Below are 12029 nucleotides of genomic sequence, written 5' to 3' on the forward strand. Positions count from 1 at the left end.
TTGATGTGTCTGTGAAGAAATTGCATTATTGTTGAGTAATTAGTTTGTTCTACTTAAGCAGATTTAGGTTTGTGCTAAAAAGTTGTTTTCTAAAGCTCTGCTGTCTTACGACATGCCAATTCCCTTTTTGCATGCATGAGGATAATTAAAATAGTTCAGGAATCATTCTGGGTCTTGAATAATTACTGTAAATTGAGGGAGGTTTAGGTTATGGTTTGGGTTAATGTGAACAGTGTGTCTGTAGATGCTTTATTATCTTTCTGCAGAACCTATGTTTATAGTAAATTAATCTTTAATGGAACATATGTATTATTTACTTATCTTAATGTGTCACCTTAATTATCACCAGGGTTTGCATTCTTAATCTGGTATTTTGTCTGATGCACACTTTTACTGTCTTACTGTCTGTCTTGACTTTCTCCATTTAAAAAAAAACTACTTCTGTCCCACAAACATCTAAAAAGCATCCTTCTGTTATCATAACATGCCAGTGGTGGCTGGAACAGGTCGAGAATAGGGTGTTGAACGGAAGTGTCAAGGGCACCAGAAATATAACATTTATTTTTTGTATTTGCTCTTTACTGCAAATTCTGTCCACTTCTCTATATTGTTAACTGAAAAATAGGCTTTGGGATAATGTTCAAGTATTTTTACTCTGATAAGTCAGAAAATCAGATTTTGGTGTGATAAAGCTAATCCTTGTTTGGTAATCCAGATTCACATGCAGGAAACTGGCTGACTCACTTGACACTATTGTCTTAACTACAATTGAAATGATAGTCTTATCTGTTAAACTGACACGGAGCTGACAGTCTGGAACGAGATGAACCCATTAATAATAATAATATATTATTATTAATGCTTTCTTATTATTATTAAGAAAGCATAGGCCACCATTTATTGTGAGTCAGTTTCATATTTACAGTTTAAACGTTTTCAGTATTTTTGGAAAAACAACAACAGTGATTAAGCCGTACAAATTCCTCTGTTAGAGAATGGTAGGTTTCTTAATGGAAGTTTTTGAATAAAACAAAGAGAACAAATGAAGAGACTGAACTCTTGCATTCTTGACCTGGACACTTCTGATTAATGGATGCAATGCAATGGTTTACAGTTATCTTTTACAGTTATCTGCGAGTTTGTGATATTCCATTGTTGTATATAAACATTGCGTGAGGCCATCCATCCATTGTCAGTCATGGCTGTGTCCTAAGAGCTCACGGCAAGCTGCAGGGGCCAGATCTACATCCTGGATGGGATACCATCCCAGTGCAGAGCACACATTTGTTCACGCACGCATATAGGGGGGAATTCAGAAACAGCAGAATGTGTTTGGACTGTATGTGGAAACAACCGGAGATCACGCACATGGACATGCAGAGAGCACATACATAACAAACCCCACACAGGGGAGCTAACCCAGAGCCCAAGAGCTGTAAGACAGCAGTGTTAATTCCCACCTATACCACCCTTAAGTGTTAATCATCTTGGATAAATGCATCACCTAAACTAACAACCTCCACTATTCAGTGTCCCTTTCAAGTGCTCTAATAGTTTAATATTCATCAGGTTTGATGGAGTCCGCTAGCAGGATCTCTACCTATATAGTGGAAGGAGCTGTGAAATCATGCTGAATTCAGATGCTAAACTCTAACCTTCACGCTTGCTTGAGCACAGATGCTTCTCCCTCTCTGTACTAAACTCCCACCTTCTGTACCAAACTCCCTGATAAGGAAGGAATGTTTTAATTGCTCTCTGAGTCCTTGAGTTTCTTGAGAAAGTACCTCAAAGACAGAAGGGGAGGGGGGGGGGTGTAGAGAAAAGTGTATATTAACACCCCTTTGAACTACTATAACAACAGTCCTTATTGTGGTTCCTTGTATGAATACAATAAAGCTTGGCTGGGCGAATGGACACCTCAGGCTCGAATCTCTTGGTTTCTACAGGTTCACATAAGGAGGTTTGGCACAATTTAGTCACGCTGTGCTGCAGGCCAGACATCTGTGTAATTTACACTAATGATTTGTTTACAGTATGTTGAAATGTGAGAAAATATTTGGGGGAAATTGGTTTTACAGTGCAATCTCATTATACAAGCTGTTTATGTAAATTGTCATGTTTTAGTTTTCATACTAAATTCACAAGTCTAGGGTTCTTCGAATTCTGGAATATATCACGAATTCCGAGTGTCTGCACCTTTCCGGATCATGACAGAAATGCTGTTGAAAAACATTGTTCCTAGGGACTGCCAGCATTCAACAGCCTGCCCGACTGCAGCTGCTGAAAGGCGCAGTCTGTGGGCAGATTTAGACAAACCAGCCACTGGCTTACTGGCCAGATTGCAGCCATAGCCCTTCACACAGTGCATCTTGAACATTTGACCTGTGATGGCCTTCTGTGATGCTCCAGTATACAATATGAAAAAAATGTCATTGTAAGATTTAGGGATTAATACCCAGTTACAAACGATTTGAGTGCAGCATGTTATTCTCATTCATTTCATTTAATTAGCTGTTGGAAATTTTCGCTTGTTGATTTAATACAACAGGAGATATGAAGACTAGATTAAAAATACTGCATAGTGCTTCTGATGTCTTCTTGATCTGTTTCATTTTTTTAAAGAATTGGCTTGATGGGCACTGCGGGTGCTACAGTATATGTTCTGATAATATAATCAAGAAATCTCTGGAAAGATTAGCATCAAAAATTAAACTTAACATAATTAAATCTGAAGCTCTTACAGCAAATGTGCCCTAGCTTTAGTGAAGAGTGACCTTCATCTTGGCTCGTGTTGAGATGCAGCCTATTAAGTGTATCTCCATGGAAAAAGACAGCTGTATAAAAGTACGAAAGAACAAATTGATTTGTGCATACGGGTCTTTAAATGATTTATTATTAATTGATCTTTTTGTATGTCTCTGCATGGCTTTCAGTTAATGTTGTTTTAAAATCAGATTTTATCACACAACTACTGGGGCAGAACAGGCCCATATTTAATTCAGTTTCACATTTTTAAAAAACACTGCTGCAATGACTGAAGCTTGCTAGTGAGCTCTCTTTCTTCTGTATAGTAAATGCAATGCCTAACCACTGCGCCACCATGCCCCTCACCTCATAATCAAACACTTCTCAGTCTCCTTAAACTGACACTTGCAAAAATGTTTGATTGTTTAAGATTATTTAAGTTTTTTTAGGCTTTTGTTTAAGTTGGTAGCTCTAAGGCCTGGTTTCAGCTGTGATGCAGTAGGAGAATCGAGTTACCTGAGCCTACTCCAAAAGCAAATGATGATACAAATCCAATTACTTCTGTTAAACATGATTAAAGCTTCCTGACTAAGTGATTTTTTCACAAAGCCTGGTTAATTTAAATTATAAAAATGTTCTTGGTAATTAGTTAGTAAGGAATTAATCATAACTGAAATAAGCTACAGTCATTCAGTAAATACAGTGAGGTAATTGCAGTCAGAAACCACAATTGTATTTAAATCTCCATAGAATCACATCTCTAAAATCTGTTTAGGTTAGGTTTCGATTGTGTGGTTGATGTTATACAACATGTTGGACATGATTCAGCAACGCCAGCTGTGGATATATGGATGTGCTTATTGAGGTTCTGTGGTGCTTATAATTTATACCCTCTTGATGAATTCATCCAGTGGTTTAGTTCCCCTTCATAATACTTGTTCCCCACACGTAGCACTACAATGGAAAATGGCTGGAGGCTGTTTTGTGCAAACACACTACTGTGTCCCAAAAGGATCCCTGCAGTCTTCAGATGTGTTTTATGAACTCCTCTGGTGTGAACATTCAGAAATGATCGTAGAATCGCAATGTTGCAAGCAGTAAATCTTTATGCTGAAGCTAGCGCTAAATGTGAATAAATTCACAATGAGCTAAAAACATATTACCTATTAATATTAATCTTCAAAGGAATGTGATATCACCTCAATGAAATATCAATGAAACCATTTTCTAGAAGCAGTTCCACAATTTTCAGAACAAGTTTGCCTTTTTTTAATACAATTGAATTACCTGGATTGTACATATTTCTTATGTCTTTCGTCCTAATGTGGAAACACCTAAAGCCTCCTTTTTAATAATACAATACATCATGGACATTCTCTGACAATTTTTAAATGAATTTTTAGATTTTGCTAAATGAGTTATAGACTTTGTTTTTTCTGTCTGTGCACCACAGTGAATCCCTTGTTCTGCCTTTGGGTCTTGTGAGAATGTTACAAGGTGACACTAGTGTAGGACAGGTCAAACTGCGTATGGCTTATAGAGAAGACAGCCACTTAAACATGCAGAAGAATATTATTTTTGCAGAACAGTAACTATGTAAAATCCATTTGAGGCAACACTACAAGTCACCAATAAACTTATTTACATAGCTACATGCATTTCAATTTTGCAACTTGTGAAACATTTTAGATTTTAGTTATGGTTTACAATTAATTACTAGTTAATTAATGTAATGTATGTAACTATTACAATTAATTACATAAGGTAAAGTGTCAAACTTTACCTTATGCAGTGGGATTCCTTGATTTTGAACCTGCTCCAGTAAAAGCCTGGACGTTGCTGCTGGGTATTTGAATGTTCCTGAGATACCGGGGAAGTGGTATCACTGTAACAGCAATTTTTTACACTATGAGTCCTGTTACTACAGCACTGTTTGGTATTGATAATATGACCCAGAAATATGCAATAAGAATAAATGAGCAAAAAAATATCAATGCACAAATCCTGATCAGCATCAGTCCATCTGCTGAAAAGCTGTTTACCTTTATTATCCAGTTATTAAAGTTATTTTACCTCATTTCTATATCTGGAAGGCATAGACTTCCACATGTTCACTGCTGTAGAAACATAGACAAGGACACGAAATCCATTAACCTTTCGTACATGAATGTCACTTGATGTTTTCCTGTAAGGCTGTGGGCTGCAAACCTTTCCTCAAAACTAAATGCAATTTGAATTCTATTCATAGAAATCTTCTCTTAAGCCAGGATAATAGTGCACAGAGAGAGGAAGGTGTTTTTAATCGGTAAAGTGAGAATAAATTAAATAAGAGAGCACTTTGGTATGACCTGGGGTTTTATTATGTTCAAAGAAAATCTGAGCTGCTAAAAATAGGAAACAAAATTTCTGATTAGCTTAAGGACTTCATGGAAAACGTTAATGTGTGTAGTCCTTTGGGATAAAATCTGAATCTTTTTATACTGGGTATAGTGTAGGGTTAGCATAGTGTGAAATGATCTAGTCAAAAAGTTAATCGGGAAATATATGTTTCATTTTAAGAAGAATAAGATGTTAAAATTAGTACTTAATCACTGATCAGCCTTGGAATAATTTGTTGTACAGCTCATAAACAAGGTTAATAAATTTAATGGTATCAGGTTGTAAAATTCATTATCCTAACTTTTGACACATTACCACTTCATTAGTGATAAAGCTCGCCTCATAGTGATGTCTATTTTGCAAGATTTTGCCTTTTGTTAACATTTGAGAATGCAATTGCACAGCCAGTTTTGGGATAATGTGAAAGTGGACTTGCATGTATCATATTAACATTGATTTATTTTTCTTCTCAAAATAACTAACCTTTTTTAAATAATGGGATCATACTGTATGTACTTTTGTCTTGGATATGTAACAAGTGTGTGATATATTCCAAACTTATATTGGTATATTACAAGTCCCACATCAGGTAGGATTATAAAGACAGTGTAATCATACTTGTGCATTAGAATTAAGATAGACATGTCAAGAGACACTTAGCTGCAGTCATATATATTTTCTGCTTACAAATGATTAAATATGAACTTAAGAAAATCTTATAAGGCAGTCCCTTGTCTGAGTCTTAAATGAGAAAATAAGGCTGTTCACCAAAGGAATTCTCCCAGCTTCGTGTCTTCCTCTGAGAGAATAAATCAAAGAAACACTGTTCCCCAATCAATTGAGTCATTACTTCATCTTAATTGAGAGGAGTTAACAGGAGATCAATTAGAATCCTGTTTTAATCACTCTCTAGCTGTGATGTGATTAGCTGGCATGTTTAATTGGAGTTTTGAAGGGAAAAGGCTAAAACTCGCTCATACATACTGCATGAGCTGACTTTTCTTTTGAGAGATTGTGGGTGACATCACACCTGTCCTGAACAAAATTACCTGACTGTCACATAACGGCATTGCTATTCAATGAATTATTACAAAGATAGTAGATTAGGTAAGGGTGTTTATAGAATCCAATTTATCATTTTTTGTATGTTTTGTTGCTGTTTCTGTCTGTTAAATCTTGCTATTGTGTATCCATTATACTATTTTTGTTGCTTTCTCTTTCATATTGATTGCAAAATTCTCAGCAACTGTTCTGGTAAAAACTAGGTTTTGAGGTCTTTGTGAAAATAGTCAAGTGGAATAGCTCAAGGGATTGTTACTCTGAACAGGATGGTCAAGCATTTGACCTTAAAGAACTTGTCACCATGCAGCAACAATTTTTCACCACCTTCTTTCTCAAAGAGCTGTAAATATCATTATCTCCAAGTGTGACAGTTATATATACTGTGCATCAAAGGAATTTTCTAACTATAATAAATTCTGAAGGATATTAGCAGTACAAGTGTGGTGGACTGATGTCCCATCCAGGGTGTATCCTGCCTTATGCCCGTTGGTTGCTGGATTAGGCTCTGGCTCACTCCTTGACCCTGTACTGGATTAAGCGGTTTAGAAACTGGAATGGAATTGGTGGGAAAATTGCAATATTGTTTTGTAGCCTTTCTACTGACAATTTAACAACCATGATGTAGGAAAATTCATTATAGTCATTAACATCATCATCAGGATTGATTGATACAGGGTCTGCTGTGAAAGTCACAGGCTAGAAATGCCTATGCCCACAGAAAGGTATACAAGCTGCATGTCTTTGAAAAATGCTCTGCACCAGGTTTAATTCAGTTGTATTCCTCTCACGGAGCCTGAACAAGCATGTGCCTGTTCACTGGTCTCAGAGCCAAAGATGTCACATGGTATCCTGACTCCACCCATATGTTCAATGGAGCCTGAATGAGTAGAGTATCCACCCCATAACGGTCACATTCTTATCTTACATGAAAGTCGTTATTGCCTGAGGGACTTGATTATTGTAGCTCCATGCAGTCAGGTTGACAGTTGGGGATCTGTAGTGACTAGACACTCTGTCCGACACTGTCACACTCTGCATTGTCAATTGCTGACCATTTGCAAGTCTATTGCACAAAACAATTACTGTGCCATACTCGTGAATGTCCACCACCATGGTCTTCACAAAACCTTGATTCCTGCTAAAGAGCATTTTAGTCCACTGCTTGAGAATTCTCATTTATAGTTTTACACCAGGATTGACACTCAACATGTTCAATCACCTATCTACAGTATATTAACTCTCTCAATATGCAACATTCTGAAGTCACACATTATGGTCAGTTGTGAATGCTGAGTGAGTAAAAAATTATGCCAAAAATGTTTACTTTTTCTAAAAACAAGCATGTAAAATAGAGAAATGTATTTTGATTTTCGATACATACAGTATGTAAAAGAAATTCAGTCGAAAGCACATTAGCATGGCACAGTAATGAAAATCAGTGTGTTTCAATTCCTGTTTTTCTTATCTGTTTTCTGTTTTTTTTTTCCCCCTATCTTTTTTCCCCTTTGAATAATGTTGAGAGGATATTTAGCAGGAATGGGAAACTGTGATCCAAAAAAGCAAACCTTTATCATTAAGATTATGCAGAGAAGGACACAATGCAAGTTACAAATGAGACTGGAGGTAAAAAAAAATATAAAAGGAAAAGTTAATATATTGTGAAGCTGCTCCTTTCTTTTATTTGCTATTAGTTTGCTTCAGGTCCTCTTCCAATGGACCTGAAAGAAACATATATAAGACGATTTTATCAATTACAAGATATGTTTTGTGAGGAATTTACCAGGGAACAGACTTCTAGATAAGGCAGCTTCCTGCTCAGCATAGCAATAAAGTTAAGATACACAATATGAAAGATACCAACAGAAAAAATGTATCTTATACTGTATACAATACTAGTATCATACGAGCCCCGTTATAGCTGAATGTAGCTAAAATGAATCTTGCACCTTGGATGTAACTGATGTGAGACCTAATTATGCTGACTTTCTGGTCTTAGGATTTTAAACAGTTTGAATCGTTTGCAGTCCTGATGGTTGAAAAGAGTTGTTCATTATTCTTAAATTCTCACAATACTTTGGGAGTATTTTATTACAACACAGATGAATATTAAATCTAAAATGTGTTTTGCCTGATAATCCCATAATAGTCTACAAAGCTCAAATCATCTCTTCTTTTATGCATAATGGATGAGTCAAAAACCTCAGGCGGGAAGGTTATTTCCTTATGCCTTTTGAGGAGATTAGGATGTTTCTTAAAAGCAGCTAACTTAACACTGCAAGATGTTCTTTCACATATTTTGTTAGTTTTAATTGCACTGATCGCCTAGATAAGAGCCCTCCCACACCTGACATTTGGGACTCCTTCTTTTCACAGTCTCTGGGTGTCTAATTAGAGATAAGGGATGTTGCATTCACTTTCTCTGTAGATAAAAGCAGAAAATGGTTTCTGTGCTGAGGGACTGTAGTTTCTAGCAGTACAAGAGTTTCTGGATGGGGAGCAGGGACGATTCTTATGTGCAAATTAATCCTCTCATCTTGGAAGAATAATAAACCTAAAAAATGTATAAGTGAAAACCAGCAGCTCTGTTATCTTTATTAATGAGCACCATATTTTTCCCCAAAACTCTATGCTACATTTTCTAAATAAAATCTGTATTAGGAGCTGAGCTAACTGATTAATTTATTCAGCTTTCATTATCACCTGGTCCAAATATACTGAGCATCAAAATAAACTTATCACTCTATTGATGAATGATTGATCATTCTTGACTGACTATGATGCACTTGAGTGACTTTGATGATGAATAATCACTATATCAGTTAATTCTGGGAGTTTTTTGCTTTGTGGGGTGTTCACAGTCAGCAATTTCTAATCTTGCAAGATGATACAGCCAAACAGTCTGTCAGTGATAGGCCACTGTCTTGGAGACCATGAGTTAGGACACTTCGAGGTCAATGGGGAGGTCCAGGTGTGATGCTCTGGCCAAAAATGTCTAGTTTCCACAGAACTCCACTTCTGAAAGTCTGTCTGCATGGTGCTGCTTTGTTCTGGGACCTTGCTTGCTGTCCTGCCCGCTTGCATATTCTTATGTGAGAACATTCCCTAAACACCAGGACTGATCAGACCATGAACAGCCACATACTCATCTAGGCTCCAGGAGAGGAAATGGAAAGAATCCTGCCTTTCAGAAAAACATTTTTAAAAGATGTGCAGCTTGCTTCCAGTGGTGGCCACACCTGCTACTGCCCTGTGACTTCGAATGCGTTCTCATTCAAAATGAATTAACCTGGGTCAGGTCTCTTCACCTGCTTCAAAAAAGATTTGGCTATATTCTTGGAAAATGGTCTTTGCTGAGGTTCTAACATATTCAGAAGCCTTGTCCAAACTCAGCTGTATACTTAGTGTAGGTACATATCTCAGACATTTTCGCACTCATTTTAAGAGCATTAGCAGTGCGCAAGAAGCAGTCCTGTGTGCTGCTCAGCACTAGGTAATTCAAGGAAGCCATTGCTTGTTCCCCTGGTGAAGTGAAGCTACCTGATGAGTGTGTACTAAACCGCTGATCCGCCTAATCTCCCATCACCTAGCAGGGGACCACAAAGATATCTCCAAGGGTCCAGTCACATCCCTGAGAACGCCAGCCTCAGTACAGCACACCACGCATAGATCTCATTCCACCCTACAGCAAGCCTTGGCTAGGGATTGCCCGTGAAATCTTCAGTGCCTGAATTGTTTTACTAAAATACATCTGTACTTCATGGATCATAATTCATCTGTGATGGATCTAGGAGAAGCAAAGCTAAGTGCAAAGCTTAATGTTGGTAAGCATCTTTATTCTAAGCTGTAAAGATTTTTTTTCTATTTTGGCTAACACTTTTAGCATTTGTCCTTGAATTACATAAGGCAATCTGTTTTCCATAGGTTATAAACAGCTTTCAGGGGGCATACCACCTGGTAGCATTCCTCTTGCATTTTTCTGATCAGAGATCTTTCATTTCCTAAGAACGCAGAGAGATCCTAATTGACTCATTAGATTTCAGACTCCTGCTAACAAACCGCTCACTGCTTTGCTCTGAACTCCTGCAATTGCCAAGGACACAGCAGGCTGTCTGTTGGCTCATCCATTTGTCAGTGAAGTGATGGCTTTTGCCATCATGCTGAGCCAAACTGATGGTATACAGTGCCACTCAGTTTAGTGATGAGAAAAAAGCTTTACAATAAAAACTTGCATAAAGAGCTGAAGAACACATATCCGTTAGCTTCTAGTCCCAGACATTGGAATGCTCTTTGATATCGATGGCACAGGCAACAGAAATATAGTAAACCTCATCTACCCACCCGCCCCCAGTAAGTCGTTTTTATTGATTCACTTTAAGCCTTTATGCTTGGTGACTGGAGAATAAATGTTTTAGCAGGTCTATTTTAATCCAGAGTGAAATATGAAATATTAAAAAATGTATTGCTTTACAGCTAGCACTTCTCCTACTGATGGGGCAAAATGAAATACCATTAGGGTTGGCTTATGTGTAGCACACTTCATGTCAGATAAGGGGCTGAAGTGAGGAATTGACATAGAAAGTTAACCCAGAGGGGAAAATTATAGGTAAGACAAACTGAAACATTTAAGATGTATTAGCATCCATAACCTTTCCTCAAATATCGTGGACTTTTTCATTGCTACAAGTATTTAGAAAATCTAACAGGTCACCCAGAAAAGGGGATATCTGAGAAGACAGTGTCTTCTGCCCCCTTCTAGGGATTTAGTTTAGAATTTCTGTCCACAGGGAAGATTGCTGCCTGTTGGGTCAGTAACTCCAGTTCTAATCACAACCTGATTTTCAATTGTCTCAGTTTGTGTCCTAGGCAGGTCCGCCCTGGGATCAGAGTTTAGGAGGTACTTTAAAGGTGCCAAATTAAACAGATGTTGCTTTATATATTCTTTTATAGTTTCTATTATGTAGTAAAATACATAAGTGGATTAAAAAAGATTCAAAGAGGTAGTTGTTAAGTAGTAACCTTGCACATATTCAAGGGAGTCTGCATATAGCTGTCAGATTAGTTCAGCCCAGAGAGCAGAGCCATTTTATTTTTAAAACCATGTAGAAAAAAATAAATAAATTTAGCCATTTCACATTTCCTTCTGTTCACTATTCCCTAGTTGACCCACCTCATTATTTTCATTATTATGCCTGCTGTTTTTCAAGACAAACAGTTCTCTCTACACAGTTAGAAGAAGTGTAGAATTTGGAAAAAATATCCCTCACCCATTTCCTCTAGGGCTGCATGGAGAAATTGGATTCTGCAGTTTACATAATTGTTTATTCCTTTGGGTTACTGCTTCTGAGGCATAAAAGACTCCATCTCTAATTAACTCTGACATGACCTTATAGTCTTGCATGATTCTTCTGCTGGGAATGCAACAATAAAATATTTTGGGATGAGTCACTGCCAGATGGATTCTAGACTGCACATTCCATATGCAGTATAACAAAACAGTAGCTTCCGAAATAGTTATACTTCCCCAGTGAGGTTTAGGTAATTTAAAAATACTAATTGATGTGTACAGGTTTGTGGCTGAAGTTATAACTCTAGATTTGTAGATCTGTCTAGTCTCGGTTCTGAGGAACATCAGTCCAGTGTTATTTTTCTAAGTAATCATTTAGTTCTTTATTTCTGAAGACTTGCAGCCATTTAATTAGCATCACTCAAGCAGGTATTTTGTTAAATTAGGTCATTTTTTCAATCATTTGGAAAACAAAGTTCAATACTTCTCAAGGAACTGTGTTTCTTTAATTGAACAAATTATTTGCTTAATTGATCAATACCTGATGTTTCCATTCTTT

At 37.1% G+C, this 12029-nt stretch overlaps 1 protein-coding gene across 4 annotated transcripts in view; it reads left to right on the top strand.

Moving 5' to 3' along the window:
- Nucleotides 1–12029, top strand: part of cep89 (centrosomal protein 89) — an 84493-nt gene that overhangs the window by 36634 nt on the left and 35830 nt on the right. The gene's annotated exons all lie outside the window — the stretch shown is intronic.

Source organism: Lepisosteus oculatus, chromosome 20, assembly GCF_040954835.1.
Source record: "Lepisosteus oculatus isolate fLepOcu1 chromosome 20, fLepOcu1.hap2, whole genome shotgun sequence".
Taxonomy (NCBI): Eukaryota; Metazoa; Chordata; class Actinopteri; order Semionotiformes; family Lepisosteidae; genus Lepisosteus; species Lepisosteus oculatus.